Here is a 25,512-nt window from a genome sequence, read left to right as displayed (position 1 = left end):
CCATTTTACACTATGTCCATTGTAGATTTGTGTCTCCGACAGTTTGTTTGGTTGCAGGGGACATTTTCAGTTTTTATGGCCAAAATGTGCTTTTCAGGGGCTGAAAAGCATGTTTTGGCCGAGTATGATAATTTTCATTAAAACTTGATTTCTATCACTTCGAATGATGCCAAATGAATAACTTACTTGAATTGGACCATTTTACACTATGTCCATTGTAGATTTGTGTCTCCGACAGTTCGTTTGGTTGCAGGGGACATTTTCAGTTTTTATGGCCAAAATGTGCTTTTCAGAGGCTGAAAAGCATGTTTTGGCAGAGTATGATAATTTTCATTAAAACTTGATTTCTATCCATTTGAATGATGCCAAATGAATAACTTACTTGAATTGGACCATTTTACACTATGTCCATTGTAGATTTGTGTCTCCGACAGTTCGTTTGGTTGCAGGGGACATTTTCAGTTTTTATGGCCAAAATGTGCTTTTCAGGGGCTGAAAAGCATGTTTTGGCCGAATATGATAATTTCAATTAAAACTTGATTTCTATCACTTCGAATGATGCAAAATGAATAACTTACTTGAATTGGACCATTTTACACTATGTCCATTAGATTTGTGTCTCCGACAGTTTGTTTGGTTGCAGGGGACATTTTCAATTTTTATGGCCAAAATGTGCTTTTCAGGGGCTGAAAAGCATGTTTTGGCCGAGTATGATAATTTTCATTAAAACTTGATTTCTATCACTTCGAATGATGCCAAATGAATAACTTACTTGAATTGGACCATTTTACACTATGTCCATTGTAGATTTGTGTCTCCGACAGTTCGTTTGGTTGCAGGGGACATTTTCAGTTTTTATGGCCAAAATGTGCTTTTCAGGGGCTGAAAAGCATGTTTTGGCCGAATATGATAATTTCAATTAAAACTTGATTTCTATCACTTCGAATGATGCAAAATGAATAACTTACTTGAATTGGACCATTTTACACTATGTCCATTAGATTTGTGTCTCCGACAGTTTGTTTGGTTGCAGGGGACATTTTCAATTTTTATGGCCAAAATGTGCTTTTCAGGGGCTGAAAAGCATGTTTTGGCCGAGTATGATAATTTTCATTAAAACTTGATTTCTATCACTTCGAATGATGCCAAATGAATAACTTACTTGAATTGGACCATTTTACACTATGTCCATTGTAGATTTGTGTCTCTGACAGTTCGTTTGGTTGCAGGGGACATATTCAGTTTTTATGGCCAAAATGTGCTTTTCAGGGGCTGAAAAGCATGTTTTGGCCGAATATGATAATTTCAATTAAAACTTGATTTCTATCACTTCGAATGATGCAAAATGAATAACTTACTTGAATTGGACCATTTTACACTATGTCCATTAGATTTGTGTCTCCGACAGTTTGTTTGGTTGCAGGGGACATTTTCAATTTTTATGGCCAAAATGTGCTTTTCAGGGGCTGAAAAGCATGTTTTGGCCGAGTATGATAATTTTCATTAAAACTTGATTTCTATCACTTCGAATGATGCCAAATGAATAACTTACTTGAATTGGACCATTTTACACTATGTCCATTGTAGATTTGTGTCTCTGACAGTTCGTTTGGTTGCAGGGGACATAATCAGTTTTTATGGCCAAAATGTGCTTTTCAGGGGCTGAAAAGCATGTTTTGGCCGAATATGATAATTTTCATTAAAACTTGATTTCTATCACTTCGAATGATGCCAAATGAATAACTTACTTGAATTGGACCATTTTACACTATGTCCATTGTAGATTTGTGTGTCCGACAGTTTGTTTGGTTGCAGGGGACATTTTCAGTTTTTATGGCCAAAATGTGCTTTTCAGGGGCTGAAAAGCATGTTTTGGCCGAGTATGATAATTTTCATTAAAACTTGATTTCTATCCATTTGAATGATGGCAAATGAATAACTTACTTGAATTGGACCATTTTACCCTATGTCCATTGTAGATTTGTGTCTCTGACTGTTCGTTTGGTTGCAGGGGACATATTCAGTTTTTATGGCCAAAATGTGCTTTTCAGGGGCTGAAAAGCATGTTTTGGCCGAGTTTGATAATTTTCATTAAAACTTAATTTCTATCACTTCGAATGATGCCAAATGAATAACTTACTTGAATTGGACCATTTTACACTATGTCCATTGTAGATTTGTGTCTCCGACAGTTCGTTTGGTTGCAGGGGACATATTAAGTTTTTATGGCCAAAATGTGCTTTTCAGGGGCTGAAAAGCATGTTTTGGCCGAGTATGATAATTTTCATTAAAACTTGATTTCTATCACTTCGAATGATGCCAAATGAATAACTTACTTGAATTGGACCATTTTACACTATGTCCATTGTAGATTTGTGTCTCCGACAGTTCGTTTGGTTGTAGGGGACATTTTCAGTTTTTATGGCCAAAATGTGCTTTTCAGGGGCTGAAAAGCATGTTTTGGCCGAGTTTGATAATTTTCATTAAAACTTGATTTCTATCACTTCGATTGATGCCAAATGAATAACTTACTTGAATTGGACCATTTTACACTATGTCCATTGTAGATTTGTGTCTCCGACAGTTCGTTTGGTTGCAGGGGACATTTTCAGTTTTTATGGCCAAAATGTGCTTTTCAGAGGCTGAAAAGCATGTTTTGGCCGAGTATGATAATTTACATTAAAACTTAATTTCTATCACTTCGAATGATGCCAAATGAATAACTTACTTGAATTGGACCAAATTTACACTATGTCCATTGTAGATTTGTGTCTCTGACAGTTTGTTTGGTTGCAGGGGACATATTAAGTTTTTATGGCCAAAATGTGCTTTTCAGGGGCTGAAAAGCATGTTTTGGCCGAGTATGATAATTTTCATTAAAACTTGATTTCTATCACTTCGAATGATGCCAAATGAATAACTTACTTGAATTGGACCATTTTACACTATGTCCATTGTAGATTTGTGTCTCCGACAGTTCGTTTGGTTGCAGGGGACATTTTCAGTTTTTATGGCCAAAATGTGCTTTTCAGGGGCTGAAAAGCATGTTTTGGCCGAATATGATAATTTTCATTAAAACTTGATTTCTATCACTTCGAATGATGCCAAATGAATAACTTACTTGAATTGGACCATTTTTCACTATGTCCATTGTAGATTTGTGTCTCCGACAGATTGTTTGGTTGCAGGGGACATTTTCAGTTTTTATGGCCAAAATGTGCTTTTCAGGGGCTGAAAAGCACGTTTTGGCCGAGTATGATAATTTTCATTAAAACTTGATTTCTATCACTTCGAATGATGCCAAATGAATAACTTACTTGAATTGGACCATTTTACACTATGTCCATTGTAGATTTGTGTCTCCGACAGTTCGTTTGGTTGCAGGGGACATTTTCAGTTTTTATGGCCAAAATGTGCTTTTCAGGGGCTGAAAAGCATGTTTTGGCCGAATATGATAATTTCAATTAAAACTTGATTTCTATCACTTCGAATGATACAAAATGAATAACTTACTTGAATTGGACCATTTTACACTATGTCCATTAGATTTGTGTCTCCGACAGTTTGTTTGGTTGCAGGGGACATTTTCAGTTTTTATGGCCAAAATGTGCTTTTCAGGGGCTGAAAAGCATGTTTTGGCCGAGTATGATAATTTTCATTAAAACTTGATTTCTATCACTTCGAATGATGCCAAATGAATAACTTACTTGAATTGGACCATTTTACACTATGTCCATTGTAGATTTGTGTCTCTGACAGTTCGTTTGGTTGCAGGGGACATATTCAGTTTTTATGGCCAAAATTTGCTTTTCAGGGGCTGAAAAGCATGTTTTGGCCGAATATGATAATTTTCATTAAAACTTGATTTCTATCACTTCGAATGATGCCAAATGAATAACTTACTTGAATTGGACCATTTTACACTATGTCCATTGTAGATTTGTGTCTCCGACAGTTTGTTTGGTTGCAGGGGACATTTTCAGTTTTTATGGCCAAAATGTGCTTTTCAGGGGCTGAAAAGCATGTTTTGGCCGAGTATGATAATTTTCATTAAAACTTGATTTCTATCCATTTGAATGATGCCAAATGAATAACTTACTTGAATTGGACCATTTTACACTATGTCCATTGTAGATTTGTGTCTCCGACAGTTTGTTTGGTTGCAGGGGACATTTTCAGTTTTTATGGCCAAAATGTGCTTTTCAGGGGCTGAAAAGCATGTTTTGGCCGAGTATGATAATTTTCATTAAAACTTGATTTCTATCACTTCGAATGATGCCAAATGAATAACTTACTTGAATTGGACCATTTTACACTATGTCCATTGTAGATTTGTGTCTCCGACAGTTCGTTTGGTTGCAGGGGACATTTTCATTTTTTATGGCCAAAATGTGCTTTTCAGAGGCTGAAAAGCATGTTTTGGCAGAGTATGATAATTTTCATTAAAACTTGATTTCTATCCATTTGAATGATGCCAAATGAATAACTTACTTGAATTGGACCATTTTACACTATGTCCATTGTAGATTTGTGTCTCCGACAGTTCGTTTGGTTGCAGGGGACATTTTCAGTTTTTATGGCCAAAATGTGCTTTTCAGAGGCTGAAAAGCATGTTTTGGCAGAGTATGATAATTTTCATTAAAACTTGATTTCTATCCATTTGAATGATGCCAAATGAATAACTTACTTGAATTGGACCATTTTACACTATGTCCATTGTAGATTTGTGTCTCCGACAGTTCGTTTGGTTGCAGGGGACATTTTCAGTTTTTATGGCCAAAATGTGCTTTTCAGGGGCTGAAAAGCATGTTTTGGCCGAATATGATAATTTCAATTAAAACTTGATTTCTATCACTTCGAATGATGCAAAATGAATAACTTACTTGAATTGGACCATTTTACACTATATCCATTAGATTTGTGTCTCCGACAGTTTGTTTGGTTGCAGGGGACATTTTCAATTTTTATGGCCAAAATGTGCTTTTCAGGGGCTGAAAAGCATGTTTTGGCCGAGTATGATAATTTTCATTAAAACTTGATTTCTATCACTTCGAATGATGCCAAATGAATAACTTACTTGAATTGGACCATTTTACACTATGTCCATTGTAGATTTGTGTCTCTGACAGTTCGTTTGGTTGCAGGGGACATATTCAGTTTTTATGGCCAAAATGTGCTTTTCAGAGGCTGAAAAGCATGTTTTGGCAGAGTATGATAGTTTTCATTAAAACTTGATTTCTATCCATTTGAATGATGCCAAATGAATAACTTACTTGAATTGGACCATTTTACACTATGTCCATTGTAGATTTGTGTCTCCGACAGTTCGTTTGTTTGCAGGGGACATTTTCAGTTTTTATGGCCAAAATGTGCTTTTCAGAGGCTGAAAAGCATGTTTTGGCAGAGTATGATAATTTTCATTAAAACTTGATTTCTATCCATTTGAATGATGCCAAATGAATAACTTACTTGAATTGGACCATTTTACACTATGTCCATTGTAGATTTGTGTCTCCGACAGTTCGTTTGGTTGCAGGGGACATTTTCAGTTTTTATGGCCAAAATGTGCTTTTCAGGGGCTGAAAAGCATGTTTTGGCCGAATATGATAATTTCAATTAAAACTTGATTTCTATCACTTCGAATGATGCAAAATGAATAACTTACTTGAATTGGACCATTTTACACTATGTCCATTAGATTTGTGTCTCCGACAGTTTGTTTGGTTGCAGGGGACATTTTCAATTTTTATGGCCAAAATGTGCTTTTCAGGGGCTGAAAAGCATGTTTTGGCCGAGTATGATAATTTTCATTAAAACTTGATTTCTATCACTTCGAATGATGCCAAATGAATAACTTACTTGAATTGGACCATTTTACACTATGTCCATTGTAGATTTGTGTCTCTGACAGTTCGTTTGGTTGCAGGGGACATATTCAGTTTTTATGGCCAAAATGTGCTTTTCAGGGGCTGAAAAGCATGTTTTGGCCGAATATGATAATTTCAATTAAAACTTGATTTCTATCACTTCGAATGATGCAAAATGAATAACTTACTTGAATTGGACCATTTTACACTATGTCCATTAGATTTGTGTCTCCGACAGTTTGTTTGGTTGCAGGGGACATTTTCAATTTTTATGGCCAAAATGTGCTTTTCAGGGGCTGAAAAGCATGTTTTGGCCGAGTATGATAATTTTCATTAAAACTTGATTTCTATCACTTCGAATGATGCCAAATGAATAACTTACTTGAATTGGACCATTTTACACTATGTCCATTGTAGATTTGTGTCTCTGACTGTTCGTTTGGTTGCAGGGGACATATTCAGTTTTTATGGCCAAAATGTGCTTTTCAGGGGCTGAAAAGCATGTTTTGGCCGAGTTTGATAATTTTCATTAAAACTTAATTTCTATCACTTCGAATGATGCCAAATGAATAACTTAATTGAATTGGACCATTTTACACTATGTCCATTGTAGATTTGTGTCTCCGACAGTTCGTTTGGTTGCAGGGGACATATTAAGTTTTTATGGCCAAAATGTGCTTTTCAGGGGCTGAAAAGCATGTTTTGGCCGAGTATGATAATTTTCATTAAAACTTGATTTCTATCACTTCGAATGATGCCAAATGAATAACTTACTTGAATTGGACCATTTTACACTATGTCCATTGTAGATTTGTGTCTCCGACAGTTCGTTTGGTTGTAGGGGACATTTTCAGTTTTTATGGCCAAAATGTGCTTTTCAGGGGCTGAAAAGCATGTTTTGGCCGAGTTTGATAATTTTCATTAAAACTTGATTTCTATCACTTCGATTGATGCCAAATGAATAACTTACTTGAATTGGACCATTTTACACTATGTCCATTGTAGATTTGTGTCTCCGACAGTTCGTTTGGTTGCAGGGGACATTTTCAGTTTTTATGGCCAAAATGTGCTTTTCAGAGGCTGAAAAGCATGTTTTGGCCGAGTATGATAATTTACATTAAAACTTAATTTCTATCACTTCGAATGATGCCAAATGAATAACTTACTTGAATTGGACCATTTTACACTATGTCCATTGTAGATTTGTGTCTCTGACAGTTTGTTTGGTTGCAGGGGACATATTAAGTTTTTATGGCCAAAATGTGCTTTTCAGTGGCTGAAAAGCATGTTTTGGCCGAGTATGATAATTTTCATTAAAACTTGATTTCTATCACTTCGAATGATGCCAAATGAATAACTTACTTGAATTGGACCATTTTACACTATGTCCATTGTAGATTTGTGTCTCCGACAGTTCGTTTGGTTGCAGGGGACATTTTCAGTTTTTATGGCCAAAATGTGCTTTTCAGGGGCTGAAAAGCATGTTTTGGCCGAATATGATAATTTTCATTAAAACTTGATTTCTATCACTTCGAATGATGCCAAATGAATAACTTACTTGAATTGGACCATTTTTCACTATGTCCATTGTAGATTTGTGTCTCCGACAGATTGTTTGGTTGCAGGGGACATTTTCAGTTTTTATGGCCAAAATGTGCTTTTCAGGGGCTGAAAAGCACGTTTTGGCCGAGTATGATAATTTTCATTAAAACTTGATTTCTATCACTTCGAATGATGCCAAATGAATAACTTACTTGAATTGGACCATTTTACACTATGTCCATTGTAGATTTGTGTCTCCGACAGTTCGTTTGGTTGCAGGGGACATTTTCAGTTTTTATGGCCAAAATGTGCTTTTCAGGGGCTGAAAAGCATGTTTTGGCCGAATATGATAATTTCAATTAAAACTTGATTTCTATCACTTCGAATGATGCAAAATGAATAACTTACTTGAATTGGACCATTTTACACTATGTCCATTAGATTTGTGTCTCCGACAGTTTGTTTGGTTGCAGGGGACATTTTCAGTTTTTATGGCCAAAATGTGCTTTTCAGGGGCTGAAAAGCATGTTTTGGCCGAGTATGATAATTTTCATTAAAACTTGATTTCTATCACTTCGAATGATGCCAAATGAATAACTTACTTGAATTGGACCATTTTACACTATGTCCATTGTAGATTTGTGTCTCTGACAGTTCGTTTGGTTGCAGGGGACATATTCAGTTTTTATGGCCAAAATGTGCTTTTCAGGGGCTGAAAAGCATGTTTTGGCCGAATATGATAATTTTCATTAAAACTTGATTTCTATCACTTCGAATGATGCCAAATGAATAACTTACTTGAATTGGACCATTTTACACTATGTCCATTGTAGATTTGTGTCTCCGACAGTTTGTTTGGTTGCAGGGGACATTTTCAGTTTTTATGGCCAAAATGTGCTTTTCAGGGGCTGAAAAGCATGTTTTGGCCGAGTATTATAATTTTCATTAAAACTTGATTTCTATCCATTTGAATGATGCCAAATGAATAACTTACTTGAATTGGACCATTTTACACTATGTCCATTGTAGATTTGTGTCTCCGACAGTTTGTTTGGTTGCAGGGGACATTTTCAGTTTTTATGGCCAAAATGTGCTTTTCAGGGGCTGAAAAGCATGTTTTGGCCGAGTATGATAATTTTCATTAAAACTTGATTTCTATCACTTCGAATGATGCCAAATGAATAACTTACTTGAATTGGACCATTTTACACTATGTCCATTGTAGATTTGTGTCTCCGACAGTTCGTTTGGTTGCAGGGGACATTTTCAGTTTTTATGGCCAAAATGTGCTTTTCAGAGGCTGAAAAGCATGTTTTGGCAGAGTATGATAATTTTCATTAAAACTTGATTTCTATCCATTTGAATGATGCCAAATGAATAACTTACTTGAATTGGACCATTTTACACTATGTCCATTGTAGATTTGTGTCTCCGACAGTTCGTTTGGTTGCAGGGGACATTTTCAGTTTTTATGGCCAAAATGTGCTTTTCAGGGGCTGAAAAGCATGTTTTGGCCGAATATGATAATTTCAATTAAAACTTGATTTCTATCACTTCGAATGATGCAAAATGAATAACTTACTTGAATTGGACCATTTTACACTATGTCCATTAGATTTGTGTCTCCGACAGTTTGTTTGGTGGCACGGGACATTTTCAGTTTTTATGGCCAAAATGTGCTTTTCAGGGGCTGAAAAGCATGTTTTGGCCGAGTATGATAATTTTCATTAAAACTTGATTTCTATCACTTCGAATGATTCCAAATGAATAACTTACTTGAATTGGACCATTTTACACTATGTCCATTGTAGATTTGTGTCTCTGACAGTTCGTTTGGTTGCAGGGGACATATTCAGTTTTTATGGCCAAAATGTGCTTTTCAGGGGCTGAAAAGCATGTTTTGGCCGAATATGATAATTTTCATTAAAACTTGATTTCTATCACTTCGAATGATGCCAAATGAATAACTTACTTGAATTGGACCATTTTACACTATGTCCATTGTAGATTTGTGTCTCCGACAGTTTGTTTGGTTGCAGGGGACATTTTCAGTTTTTATGGCCAAAATGTGCTTTTCAGGGTCTGAAAAGCATGTTTTGGCCGAGTATGATAATTTTCATTAAAACTTGATTTCTATCCATTTGAATGATGCCAAATGAATAACTTACTTGAATTGGACCATTTTACACTATGTCCATTGTAGATTTGTGTCTCCGACAGTTTGTTTGGTTGCAGGGGACATTTTCAGTTTTTATGGCCAAAATGTGCTTTTCAGGGGCTGAAAAGCATGTTTTGGCCGAGTATGATAATTTTCATTAAAACTTGATTTCTATCACTTCGAATGATGCCAAATGAATAACTTACTTGAATTGGACCATTTTACACTATGTCCATTGTAGATTTGTGTCTCCGACAGTTCGTTTGGTTGCAGGGGACATTTTCAGTTTTTATGGCCAAAATGTGCTTTTCAGAGGCTGAAAAGCATGTTTTGGCCGAGTATGATAATTTACATTAAAACTTAATTTCTATCACTTCGAATGATGCCAAATGAATAACTTACTTGAATTGGACCATTTTACACTATGTCCATTGTAGATTTGTGTCTCTGACAGTTTGTTTGGTTGCAGGGGACATATTAAGTTTTTATGGCCAAAATGTGCTTTTCAGGGGCTGAAAAGCATGTTTTGGCCGAGTATGATAATTTTGATTAAAACTTGATTTCTATCACTTCGAATGATGCCAAATGAATAACTTACTTGAATTGGACCATTTTACACTATGTCCATTGTAGATTTGTGTCTCCGACAGTTCGTTTGGTTGCAGGGGACATTTTCAGTTTTTATGGCCAAAATGTGCTTTTCAGGGGCTGAAAAGCATGTTTTGGCCGAATATGATAATTTTCATTAAAACTTGATTTCTATCACTTCGAATGATGCCAAATGAATAACTTACTTGAATTGGACCATTTTTCACTATGTCCATTGTAGATTTGTGTCTCCGACAGATTGTTTGGTTGCAGGGGACATTTTCAGTTTTTATGGCCAAAATGTGCTTTTCAGGGGCTGAAAAGCACGTTTTGGCCGAGTATGATAATTTTCATTAAAACTTGATTTCTATCACTTCGAATGATGCCAAATGAATAACTTACTTGAATTGGACCATTTTACACTATGTCCATTGTAGATTTGTGTCTCCGACAGTTCGTTTGGTTGCAGGGGACATTTTCAGTTTTTATGGCCAAAATGTGCTTTTCAGGGGCTTAAAAGCATGTTTTGGCCGAATATGATAATTTCAATTAAAACTTGATTTCTATCACTTCGAATGATGCAAAATGAATAACTTACTTGAATTGGACCATTTTACACTATGTCCATTAGATTTGTGTCTCCGACAGTTTGTTTGGTTGCAGGGGACATTTTCAGTTTTTATGGCCAAAATGTGCTTTTCAGGGGCTGAAAAGCATGTTTTGGCCGAGTATGATAATTTTCATTAAAACTTGATTTCTATCACTTCGAATGATGCCAAATGAATAACTTACTTGAATTGGACCATTTTACACTATGTCCATTGTAGATTTGTGTCTCTGACAGTTCGTTTGGTTGCAGGGGACATATTCAGTTTTTATGGCCAAAATGTGCTTTTCAGGGGCTGAAAAGCATGTTTTTGCCGAATATAATAATTTTCATTAAAACTTGATTTCTATCACTTCGAATGATGCCAAATGAATAACTTACTTGAATTGGACCATTTTACACTATGTCCATTGTAGATTTGTGTCTCCGACAGTTTGTTTGGTTGCAGGGGACATTTTCAGTTTTTATGGCCAAAATGTGCTTTTCAGGGGCTGAAAAGCATGTTTTGGCCGAGTATGATAATTTTCATTAAAACTTGATTTCTATCCATTTGAATGATGCCAAATGAATAACTTACTTGAATTGGACCATTTTACACTATGTCCATTGTAGATTTGTGTCTCCGACAGTTTGTTTGGTTGCAGGGGACATTTTCAGTTTTTATGGCCAAAATGTGCTTTTCAGGGGCTGAAAAGCATGTTTTGGCCGAGTATGATAATTTTCATTAAAACTTGATTTCTATCACTTCGAATGATGCCAAATGAATAACTTACTTGAATTGGACCATTTTACACTATGTCCATTGTAGATTTGTGTCTCCGACAGTTTGTTTGGTTGCAGGGGACATATTAAGTTTTTATGGCCAAAATGTGCTTTTCAGGGGCTGAAAAGCATGTTTTGGCCGAGTATGATAATTTTCATTAAAACTTGATTTCTATCACTTCGAATGATGCCAAATGAATAACTTACTTGAATTGGACCATTTTACACTATGTCCATTGTAGATTTGTGTCTCCGACAGTTCGTTTGGTTGCAGGGGACATTTTCAGTTTTTATGGCCAAAATGTGCTTTTCAGGGGCTGAAAAACATGTTTTGGCCGAATATGATAATTTTCATTCAAACTTGATTTCTATCACTTCGAATGATGCCAAATGAATAACTTACTTGAATTGGACCATTTTTCACTATGTCCATTGTAGATTTGTGTCTCCGACAGATTGTTTGGTTGCAGGGGACATTTTCAGTTTTTATGGCCAAAATGTGCTTTTCAGGGGCTGAAAAGCACGTTTTGGCCGAGTATGATAATTTTCATTAAAACTTGATTTCTATCACTTCGAATGATGCCAAATGAATAACTTACTTGAATTGGACCATTTTACACTATGTCCATTGTAGATTTGTGTCTCCGACAGTTCGTTTGGTTGCAGGGGACATTTTCAGTTTTTATGGCCAAAATGTGCTTTTCAGGGGCTTAAAAGCATGTTTTTGCCGAATATGATAATTTCAATTAAAACTTGATTTCTATCACTTCGAATGATGCAAAATGAATAACTTACTTGAATTGGACCATTTTTCACTATGTCCATTGTAGATTTGTGTCTCCGACAGATTGTTTGGTTGCAGGGGACATTTTCAGTTTTTATGGCCAAAATGTGCTTTTCAGGGGCTGAAAAGCACGTTTTGGCCGAGTATGATAATTTTCATTAAAACTTGATTTCTATCACTTCGAATGATGCCAAATGAATAACTTACTTGAATTGGACCATTTTACACTATGTCCATTGTAGATTTGTGTCTCCGACAGTTCGTTTGGTTGCAGGGGACATTTTCAGTTTTTATGGCCAAAATGTGCTTTTCAGGGGCTGAAAAGCATGTTTTGGCCGAGTATTATAATTTTCATTAAAACTTGATTTCTATCCATTTGAATGATGCCAAATGAATAACTTACTTGAATTGGACCATTTTACACTATGTCCATTGTAGATTTGTGTCTCCGACAGTTTGTTTGGTTGCAGGGGACATTTTCAGTTTTTATGGCCAAAATGTGCTTTTCAGGGGCTGAAAAGCATGTTTTGGCCGAGTATGATAATTTTCATTAAAACTTGATTTCTATCACTTCGAATGATGCCAAATGAATAACTTACTTGAATTGGACCATTTTACACTATGTCCATTGTAGATTTGTGTCTCCGACAGTTCGTTTGGTTGCAGGGGACATTTTCAGTTTTTATGGCCAAAATGTGCTTTTCAGAGGCTGAAAAGCATGTTTTGGCAGAGTATGATAATTTTCATTAAAACTTGATTTCTATCCATTTGAATGATGCCAAATGAATAACTTACTTGAATTGGACCATTTTACACTATGTCCATTGTAGATTTGTGTCTCCGACAGTTCGTTTGGTTGCAGGGGACATTTTCAGTTTTTATGGCCAAAATGTGCTTTTCAGGGGCTGAAAAGCATGTTTTGGCCGAATATGATAATTTCAATTAAAACTTGATTTCTATCACTTCGAATGATGCAAAATGAATAACTTACTTGAATTGGACCATTTTACACTATGTCCATTAGATTTGTGTCTCCGACAGTTTGTTTGGTTGCAGGGGACATTTTCAGTTTTTATGGCCAAAATGTGCTTTTCAGGGGCTGAAAAGCATGTTTTGGCCGAGTATGATAATTTTCATTAAAACTTGATTTCTATCACTTCGAATGATTCCAAATGAATAACTTACTTGAATTGGACCATTTTACACTATGTCCATTGTAGATTTGTGTCTCTGACAGTTCGTTTGGTTGCAGGGGACATATTCAGTTTTTATGGCCAAAATGTGCTTTTCAGGGGCTGAAAAGCATGTTTTGGCCGAATATGATAATTTTCATTAAAACTTGATTTCTATCACTTCGAATGATGCCAAATGAATAACTTACTTGAATTGGACCATTTTACACTATGTCCATTGTAGATTTGTGTCTCCGACAGTTTGTTTGGTTGCAGGGGACATTTTCAGTTTTTATGGCCAAAATGTGCTTTTCAGGGTCTGAAAAGCATGTTTTGGCCGAGTATGATAATTTTCATTAAAACTTGATTTCTATCCATTTGAATGATGCCAAATGAATAACTTACTTGAATTGGACCATTTTACACTATGTCCATTGTAGATTTGTGTCTCCGACAGTTTGTTTGGTTGCAGGGGACATTTTCAGTTTTTATGGCCAAAATGTGCTTTTCAGGGGCTGAAAAGCATGTTTTGGCCGAGTATGATAATTTTCATTAAAACTTGATTTCTATCACTTCGAATGATGCCAAATGAATAACTTACTTGAATTGGACCATTTTACACTATGTCCATTGTAGATTTGTGTCTCCGACAGTTCGTTTGGTTGCAGGGGACATTTTCAGTTTTTATGGCCAAAATGTGCTTTTCAGAGGCTGAAAAGCATGTTTTGGCCGAGTATGATAATTTACATTAAAACTTAATTTCTATCACTTCGAATGATGCCAAATGAATAACTTACTTGAATTGGACCATTTTACACTATGTCCATTGTAGATTTGTGTCTCTGACAGTTTGTTTGGTTGCAGGGGACATATTAAGTTTTTATGGCCAAAATGTGCTTTTCAGGGGCTGAAAAGCATGTTTTGGCCGAGTATGATAATTTTCATTAAAACTTGATTTCTATCACTTCGAATGATGCCAAATGAATAACTTACTTGAATTGGACCATTTTACACTATGTCCATTGTAGATTTGTGTCTCCGACAGTTCGTTTGGTTGCAGGGGACATTTTCAGTTTTTATGGCCAAAATGTGCTTTTCAGGGGCTGAAAAGCATGTTTTGGCCGAATATGATAATTTTCATTAAAACTTGATTTCTATCACTTCGAATGATGCCAAATGAATAACTTACTTGAATTGGACCATTTTTCACTATGTCCATTGTAGATTTGTGTCTCCGACAGATTGTTTGGTTGCAGGGGACATTTTCAGTTTTTATGGCCAAAATGTGCTTTTCAGGGGCTGAAAAGCACGTTTTGGCCGAGTATGATAATTTTCATTAAAACTTGATTTCTATCACTTCGAATGATGCCAAATGAATAACTTACTTGAATTGGACCATTTTACACTATGTCCATTGTAGATTTGTGTCTCCGACAGTTCGTTTGGTTGCAGGGGACATTTTCAGTTTTTATGGCCAAAATGTGCTTTTCAGGGGCTTAAAAGCATGTTTTGGCCGAATATGATAATTTCAATTAAAACTTGATTTCTATCACTTCGAATGATGCAAAATGAATAACTTACTTGAATTGGACCATTTTACACTATGTCCATTAGATTTGTGTCTCCGACAGTTTGTTTGGTTGCAGGGGACATTTTCAGTTTTTATGGCCAAAATGTGCTTTTCAGGGGCTGAAAAGCATGTTTTGGCCGAGTATGATAATTTTCATTAAAACTTGATTTCTATCACTTCGAATGATGCCAAATGAATAACTTACTTGAATTGGACCATTTTACACTATGTCCATTGTAGATTTGTGTCTCTGACAGTTCGTTTGGTTGCAGGGGACATATTCAGTTTTTATGGCCAAAATGTGCTTTTCAGGGGCTGAAAAGCATGTTTTTGCCGAATATAATAATTTTCATTAAAACTTGATTTCTATCACTTCGAATGATGCCAAATGAATAACTTACTTGAATTGGACCATTTTACACTATGTCCATTGTAGATTTGTGTCTCCGACAGTTTGTTTGGTTGCAGGGGACATTTTCAGTTTTTATGGCCAAAATGTGCTTTTCAGGGGCTGAAAAGCATGTTTTGGCCGAGTATGATAATTTTCATTAAAACTTGATTTCTATCCATTTGAATGATGCCAAATGAATAACTTACTTGAATTGGACCATTTTACACTATGTCCATTGTAGATTTGTGTCTCCGACAGTTTGTTTGGTTGCAGGGGACATTTTCAGTTTTTATGGCCAAAATGTGCTTTTCAGGGGCTGAAAAGCATGTTTTGGCCGAGTATGATAATTTTCATTAAAACTTGATTTCTATCACTTCGAATGATGCCAAATGAATAACTTACTTGAATTGGACCATTTTACACTATGTCCATTGTAGATTTGTGTCTCCGACAGTTTGTTTGGTTGCAGGGGACATATTAAGTTTTTATGGCCAAAATGTGCTTTTCAGGGGCTGAAAAGCATGTTTTGGCCGAGTATGATAATTTTCATTAAAACTTGATTTCTATCACTTCGAATGATGCCAAATGAATAACTTACTTGAATTGGACCATTTTACACTATGTCCATTGTAGATTTGTGTCTCCGACAGTTCGTTTGGTTGCAGGGGACATTTTCAGTTTTTATGGCCAAAATGTGCTTTTCAGGGGCTGAAAAACATGTTTTGGCCGAATATGATAATTTTCATTAAAACTTGATTTCTATCACTTCGAATGATGCCAAATGAATAACTTACTTGAATTGGACCATTTTTCACTATGTCCATTGTAGATTTGTGTCTCCGACAGATTGTTTGGTTGCAGGGGACATTTTCAGTTTTTATGGCCAAAATGTGCTTTTCAGGGGCTGAAAAGCACGTTTTGGCCGAGTATGATAATTTTCATTAAAACTTGATTTCTATCACTTCGAATGATGCCAAATGAATAACTTACTTGAATTGGACCATTTTACACTATGTCCATTGTAGATTTGTGTCTCCGACAGTTCGTTTGGTTGCAGGGGACATTTTCAGTTTTTATGGCCAAAATGTGCTTTTCAGGGGCTTAAAAGCATGTTTTGGCCGAATATGATAATTTCAATTAAAACTTGATTTCTATCACTTCGAATGATGCAAAATGAATAACTTACTTGAATTGGACCATTTTACACTATGTCCATTAGATTTGTGTCTCCGACAGTTTGTTTGGTTGCAGGGGACATTTTCAGTTTTTATGGCCAAAATGTGCTTTTCAGGGGCTGAAAAGCATGTTTTGGCCGAGTATGATAATTTTCATTAAAACTTGATTTCTATCACTTCGAATGATGCCAAATGAATAACTTACTTGAATTGGACCATTTTACACTATGTCCATTGTAGATTTGTGTCTCTGACAGTTCGTTTGGTTGCAGGGGACATATTCAGTTTTTATGGCCAAAATGTGCTTTTCAGGGGCTGAAAAGCATGTTTTTGCCGAATATAATAATTTTCATTAAAACTTGATTTCTATCACTTCGAATGATGCCAAATGAATAACTTACTTGAATTGGACCATTTTACACTATGTCCATTGTAGATTTGTGTCTCCGACAGTTTGTTTGGTTGCAGGGGACATTTTCAGTTTTTATGGCCAAAATGTGCTTTTCAGGGGCTGAAAAGCATGTTTTGGCCGAGTATGATAATTTTCATTAAAACTTGATTTCTATCCATTTGAATGATGCCAAATGAATAACTTACTTGAATTGGACCATTTTACACTATGTCCATTGTAGATTTGTGTCTCCGACAGTTTGTTTGGTTGCAGGGGACATTTTCAGTTTTTATGGCCAAAATGTGCTTTTCAGGGGCTGAAAAGCATGTTTTGGCCGAGTATGATAATTTTCATTAAAACTTGATTTCTATCACTTCGAATGATGCCAAATGAATAACTTACTTGAATTGGACCATTTTACACTATGTCCATTGTAGATTTGTGTCTCCGACAGTTCGTTTGGTTGCAGGGGACATTTTCAGTTTTTATGGCCAAAATGTGCTTTTCAGAGGCTGAAAAGCATGTTTTGGCAGAGTATGATAATTTTCATTAAAACTTGATTTCTATCCATTTGAATGATGCCAAATGAATAACTTACTTGAATTGGACCATTTTACGCTATGTCCATTGTAGATTTGTGTCTCCGACAGTTCGTTTGGTTGCAGGGGACATTTTCAGTTTTTATGGCCAAAATGTGCTTTTCAGGGGCTGAAAAGCATGTTTTGGCCGAATATGATAATTTCAATTAAAACTTGATTTCTATCACTTCGAATGATGCAAAATGAATAACTTACTTGAATTGGACCATTTTACACTATGTCCATTAGATTTGTGTCTCCGACAGTTTGTTTGGTTGCAGGGGACATTTTCAATTTTTATGGCCAAAATGTGCTTTTCAGGGGCTGAAAAGCATGTTTTGGCCGAGTATGATAATTTTCATTAAAACTTGATTTCTATCACTTCGAATGATGCCAAATGAATAACTTACTTGAATTGGACCATTTTACACTATGTCCATTGTAGATTTGTGTCTCTGACAGTTCGTTTGGTTGCAGGGGACATATTCAGTTTTTATGGCCAAAATGTGCTTTTCAGGGGCTGAAAAGCATGTTTTGGCCGAATATGATAATTTCAATTAAAACTTGATTTCTATCACTTCGAATGATGCAAAATGAATAACTTACTTGAATTGGACCATTTTACACTATGTCCATTAGATTTGTGTCTCCGACAGTTTGTTTGGTTGCAGGGGACATTTTCAATTTTTATGGCCAAAATGTGCTTTTCAGGGGCTGAAAAGCATGTTTTGGCCGAGTATGATAATTTTCATTAAAACTTGATTTCTATCACTTCGAATGATGCCAAATGAATAACTTACTTGAATTGGACCATTTTACACTATGTCCATTGTAGATTTGTGTCTCTGACAGTTCGTTTGGTTGCAGGGGACATAATCAGTTTTTATGGCCAAAATGTGCTTTTCAGGGGCTGAAAAGCATGTTTTGGCCGAATATGATAATTTTCATTAAAACTTGATTTCTATCACTTCGAATGATGCCAAATGAATAACTTACTTGAATTGGACCATTTTACACTATGTCCATTGTAGATTTGTGTGTCCGACAGTTTGTTTGGTTGCAGGGGACATTTTCAGTTTTTATGGCCAAAATGTGCTTTTCAGGGGCTGAAAAGCATGTTTTGGCCGAATATGATAATTTTCATTAAAACTTGATTTCTATCACTTCGAATGATGCCAAATGAATAACTTACTTGAATTGGACCATTTTTCACTATGTCCATTGTAGATTTGTGTCTCCGACAGATTGTTTGGTTGCAGGGGACATTTTCAGTTTTTATGGCCAAAATGTGCTTTTCAGGGGCTGAAAAGCACGTTTTGGCCGAGTATGATAATTTTCATTAAAACTTGATTTCTATCACTTCGAATGATGCCAAATGAATAACTTACTTGAATTGGACCATTTTACACTATGTCCATTGTAGATTTGTGTCTCCGACAGTTCGTTTGGTTGCAGGGGACATTTTCAGTTTTTATGGCCAAAATGTGCTTTTCAGGGGCTTAAAAGCATGTTTTGGCCGAATATGATAATTTCAATTAAAACTTGATTTCTATCACTTCGAATGATGCAAAATGAATAACTTACTTGAATTGGACCATTTTACACTATGTCCATTAGATTTGTGTCTCCGACAGTTTGTTTGGTTGCAGGGGACATTTTCAGTTTTTATGGCCAAAATGTGCTTTTCAGGGGCTGAAAAGCATGTTTTGGCCGAGTATGATAATTTTCATTAAAACTTGATTTCTATCACTTCGAATGATGCCAAATGAATAACTTACTTGAATTGGACCATTTTACACTATGTCCATTGTAGATTTGTGTCTCTGACAGTTCGTTTGGTTGCAGGGGACATATTCAGTTTTTATGGCCAAAATGTGCTTTTCAGGGGCTGAAAAGCATGTTTTTGCCGAATATAATAATTTTCATTAAAACTTGATTTCTATCACTTCGAATGATGCCAAATGAATAACTTACTTGAATTGGACCATTTTACACTATGTCCATTGTAGATTTGTGTCTCCGACAGTTTGTTTGGTTGCAGGGGACATTTTCAGTTTTTATGGCCAAAATGTGCTTTTCAGGGGCTGAAAAGCATGTTTTGGCCGAGTATGATAATTTTCATTAAAACTTGATTTCTATCCATTTGAATGATGCCAAATGAATAACTTACTTGAATTGGACCATTTTACACTATGTCCATTGTAGATTTGTGTCTCCGACAGTTTGTTTGGTTGCAGGGGACATTTTCAGTTTTTATGGCCAAAATGTGCTTTTCAGGGGCTGAAAAGCATGTTTTGGCCGAGTATGATAATTTTCATTAAAACTTGATTTCTATCACTTCGAATGATGCCAAATGAATAACTTACTTGAATTGGACCATTTTACACTATGTCCATTGTAGATTTGTGTCTCCGACAGTTCGTTTGGTTGCAGGGGACATTTTCAGTTTTTATGGCCAAAATGTGCTTTTCAGGGGCTGAAAAGCATGTTTTGGCCGAATATGATAATTTCAATTAAAACTTGATTTCTATCACTTCGAATGATGCAAAATGAATAACTTACTTGAATTGGACCATTTTACACTATGTCCATTAGATTTGTGTCTCCGACAGTTTGTTTGGTTGCAGGGGACATTTTCAATTTTTATGGCCAAAATGTGCTTTTCAGGGGCTGAAAAGCATGTTTTGGCCGAGTATGATAATTTTCATTAAAACTTGATTTCTATCACTTCGAATGATGCCAAATGAATAACTTACTTGAATTGGACCATTTTACACTATGTCCATTGTAGATTTGTGTCTCTGACAGTTCGTTTGGTTGCAGGGGACATATTCAGTTTTTATGGCCAAAATGTGCTTTTCAGGGGCTGAAAAGCATGTTTTGGCCGAATATGATAATTTCAATTAAAACTTGATTTCTATCACTTCGAATGATGCAAAATGAATAACTTACTTGAATTGGACCATTTTACACTATGTCCATTAGATTTGTGTCTCCGACAGTTTGTTTGGTTGCAGGGGACATTTTCAATTTTTATGGCCAAAATGTGCTTTTCAGGGGCTGAAAAGCATGTTTTGGCCGAGTATGATAATTTTCATTAAAACTTGATTTCTATCACTTCGAATGATGCCAAATGAATAACTTACTTGAATTGGACCATTTTACACTATGTCCATTGTAGATTTGTGTCTCTGACAGTTCGTTTGGTTGCAGGGGACATAATCAGTTTTTATGGCCAAAATGTGCTTTTCAGGGGCTGAAAAGCATGTTTTGGCCGAATATGATAATTTTCATTAAAACTTGATTTCTATCACTTCGAATGATGCCAAATGAATAACTTACTTGAATTGGACCATTTTACACTATGTCCATTGTAGATTTGTGTGTCCGACAGTTTGTTTGGTTGCAGGGGACATTTTCAGTTTTTATGGCCAAAATGTGCTTTTCAGGGGCTGAAAAGCATGTTTTGGCCGAGTATGATAATTTTCATTAAAACTTGATTTCTATCCATTTGAATGATGCCAAATGAATAACTTACTTGAATTGGACCATTTTACACTATGTCCATTGTAGATTTGTGTCTCTGACTGTTCGTTTGGTTGCAGGGGACATATTCAGTTTTTATGGCCAAAATGTGCTTTTCAGGGGCTGAAAAGCATGTTTTGGCCGAGTTTGATAATTTTCATTAAAACTTAATTTCTATCACTTCGAATGATGCCAAATGAATAACTTACTTGAATTGGACCATTTTACACTATGTCCATTGTAGATTTGTGTCTCCGACAGTTCGTTTGGTTGCAGGGGACATATTAAGTTTTTATGGCCAAAATGTGCTTTTCAGGGGCTGAAAAGCATGTTTTGGCCGAGTATGATAATTTTCATTAAAACTTGATTTCTATCACTTCGAATGATGCCAAATGAATAACTTACTTGAATTGGACCATTTTACACTATGTCCATTGTAGATTTGTGTCTCCGACAGTTCGTTTGGTTGTAGGGGACATTTTCAGTTTTTATGGCCAAAATGTGCTTTTCAGGGGCTGAAAAGCATGTTTTGGCCGAGTTTGATAATTTTCATTAAAACTTGATTTCTATCACTTCGATTGATGCCAAATGAATAACTTACTTGAATTGGACCATTTTACACTATGTCCATTGTAGATTTGTGTCTCCGACAGTTTGTTTGGTTGCAGGGGACATTTTCAGTTTTTATGGCCAAAATGTGCTTTTCAGGGGCTGAAAAGCATGTTTTGGCCGAGTATGATAATTTTCATTAAAACTTGATTTCTATCACTTCGAATGATGCCAAATGAATAACTTACTTGAATTGGACCATTTTACACTATGTCCATTGTAGATTTGTGTCTCCGACAGTTCGTTTGGTTGCAGGGGACATTTTCAGTTTTTATGGCCAAAATGTGCTTTTCAGAGGCTGAAAAGCATGTTTTGGCAGAGTATGATAATTTTCATTAAAACTTGATTTCTATCCATTTGAATGATGCCAAATGAATAACTTACTTGAATTGGACCATTTTACACTATGTCCATTGTAGATTTGTGTCTCCGACAGTTCGTATGGTTGCAGGGGACATTTTCAGTTTTTATGGCCAAAATGTGCTTTTCAGGGGCTGAAAAGCATGTTTTGGCCGAATATGATAATTTCAATTAAAACTTGATTTCTATCACTTCGAATGATGCAAAATGAATAACTTACTTGAATTGGACCATTTTACACTATGTCCATTAGATTTGTGTCTCCGACAGTTCGTTTGGTTGCAGGGGACATTTTCAGTTTTTATGGCCAAAATGTGCTTTTCAGAGGCTGAAAAGCATGTTTTGGCCGAGTATGATAATTTTCATTAAAACTTGATTTCTATCACTTCGAATGATGCCAAATGAATAACTTACTTGAATTGGACCATTTTACACTATGTCCATTGTAGATTTGTGTCTCTGACAGTTCGTTTGGTTGCAGGGGACATATTCAGTTTTTATGGCCAAAATGTGCTTTTCAGGGGCTGAAAAGCATGTTTTGGCCGAATATGATAATTTCAATTAAAACTTGATTTCTATCACTTCGAATGATGCAAAATGAATAACTTACTTGAATTGGACCATTTTACACTATGTCCATTAGATTTGTGTCTCCGACAGTTTGTTTGGTTGCAGGGGACATTTTCAATTTTTATGGCCAAAATGTGCTTTTCAGGGGCTGAAAAGCATGTTTTGGCCGAGTATGATAATTTTCATTAAAACTTGATTTCTATCACTTCGAATGATGCCAAATGAATAACTTACTTGAATTGGACCATTTTACACTATGTCCATTGTAGATTTGTGTCTCTGACAGTTCGTTTGGTTGCAGGGGACATAATCAGTTTTTATGGCCAAAATGTGCTTTTCAGGGGCTGAAAAGCATGTTTTGGCCGAATATGATAATTTTCATTAAAACTTGATTTCTATCACTTCGAATGATGCCAAATGAATAACTTACTTGAATTGGACCATTTTACACTATGTCCATTGTAGATTTGTGTGTCCGACAGTTTGTTTGGTTGCAGGGGACATTTTCAGTTTTTATGGCCAAAATGTGCTTTTCAGGGGCTGAAAAGCATGTTTTGGCCGAGTATGATAATTTTCATTAAAACTTGATTTCTATCCATTTGAATGATGCCAAATGAATAACTTACTTGAATTGGACCATTTTACACTATGTCCATTGTAGATTTGTGTCTCTGACTGTTCGTTTGGTTGCAGGGGACATATTCAGTTTTTATGGCCAAAATGTGCTTTTCAGGGGCTGAAAAGCATGTTTTGGCCGAGTTTGATAATTTTCATTAAAACTTGATTTCTATCACTTCGATTGATGCCAAATGAATAACTTACTTGAATTGGACCATTTTACACTATGTCCATTGTAGATTTGTGTCTCCGACAGTTTGTTTGGTTGCAGGGGACATTTTCAGTTTTTATGGCCAAAATGTGCTTTTCAGGGGCTGAAAAGCATGTTTTGGCCGAGTATGATAATTTTCATTAAAACTTGATTTCTATCACTTCGAATGATGCCAAATGAATAACTTACTTGAATTGGACCATTTTACACTATGTCCATTGTAGATTTGTGTCTCCGACAGTTCGTATGGTTGCAGGGGACATTTTCAGTTTTTATGGCCAAAATGTGCTTTTCAGGGGCTGAAAAGCATGTTTTGGCCGAATATGATAATTTCAATTAAAACTTGATTTCTATCACTTCGAATGATGCAAAATGAATAACTTACTTGAATTGGACCATTTTACACTATGTCCATTAGATTTGTGTCTCCGACAGTTTGTTTGGTTGCAGGGGACATTTTCAATTTTTATGGCCAAAATGTGCTTTTCAGGGGCTGAAAAGCATGTTTTGGCCGAGTATGATAATTTTCATTAAAACTTGATTTCTATCACTTCGAATGATGCCAAATGAATAACTTACTTGAATTGGACCATTTTACACTATGTCCATTGTAGATTTGTGTCTCTGACAGTTCGTTTGGTTGCAGGGGACATATTCAGTTTTTATGGCCAAAATGTGCTTTTCAGGGGCTGAAAAGCATGTTTTGGCCGAATATGATAATTTCAATTAAAACTTGATTTCTATCACTTCGAATGATGCAAAATGAATAACTTACTTGAATTGGAGCATTTTACACTATGTCCATTAGATTTGTGTCTCCGACAGTTTGTTTGGTTGCAGGGGACATTTTCAATTTTTATGGCCAAAATGTGCTTTTCAGGGGCTGAAAAGCATGTTTTGGCCGAGTATGATAATTTTCATTAAAACTTGATTTCTATCACTTCGAATGATGCCAAATGAATAACTTACTTGAATTGGACCATTTTACACTATGTCCATTGTAGATTTGTGTCTCTGACAGTTCGTTTGGTTGCAGGGGACATAATCAGTTTTTATGGCCAAAATGTGCTTTTCAGCGGCTGAAAAGCATGTTTTGGCCGAATATGATAATTTTCATTAAAACTTGATTTCTATCACTTCGAATGATGCCAAATGAATAACTTACTTGAATTGGACCATTTTACACTATGTCCATTGTAGATTTGTGTGTCCGACAGTTTGTTTGGTTGCAGGGGACATTTTCAGTTTTTATGGCCAAAATGTGCTTTTCAGGGGCTGAAAAGCATGTTTTGGCCGAGTTTGATAATTTTCATTAAAACTTGATTTCTATCACTTCGATTGATGCCAAATGAATAACTTACTTGAATTGGACCATTTTACACTATGTCCATTGTAGATTTGTGTCTCCGACAGTTCGTTTGGTTGCAGGGGACATTTTCAGTTTTTATGGCCAAAATGTGCTTTTCAGAGGCTGAAAAGCATGTTTTGGCCGAGTATGATAATTTTCATTAAAACTTGATTTCTATCACTTCGAATGATGCCAAATGAATAACTTACTTGAATTGGACCATTTTACACTATGTCCATTGTAGATTTGTGTCTCTGACAGTTCGTTTGGTTGCAGGGGACATATTCAGTTTTTATGGCCAAAATGTGCTTTTCAGGGGCTGAAAAGCATGTTTTGGCCGAATATGATAATTTCAATTAAAACTTGATTTCTATCACTTCGAATGATGCAAAATGAATAACTTACTTGAATTGGACCATTTTACACTATGTCCATTAGATTTGTGTCTCCGACAGTTTGTTTGGTTGCAGGGGACATTTTCAATTTTTATGGCCAAAATGTGCTTTTCAGGGGCTGAAAAGCATGTTTTGGCCGAGTATGATAATTTTCATTAAAACTTGATTTCTATCACTTCGAATGATGCCAAATGAATAACTTACTTGAATTGGACCATTTTACACTATGTCCATTGTAGATTTGTGTCTCTGACAGTTCGTTTGGTTGCAGGGGACATAATCAGTTTTTAT

Source organism: Stigmatopora argus, chromosome 3, assembly GCF_051989625.1.
Source record: "Stigmatopora argus isolate UIUO_Sarg chromosome 3, RoL_Sarg_1.0, whole genome shotgun sequence".
NCBI lineage: Eukaryota > Metazoa > Chordata > Actinopteri > Syngnathiformes > Syngnathidae > Stigmatopora > Stigmatopora argus.
This window is presented reverse-complemented; position numbering follows the sequence as displayed.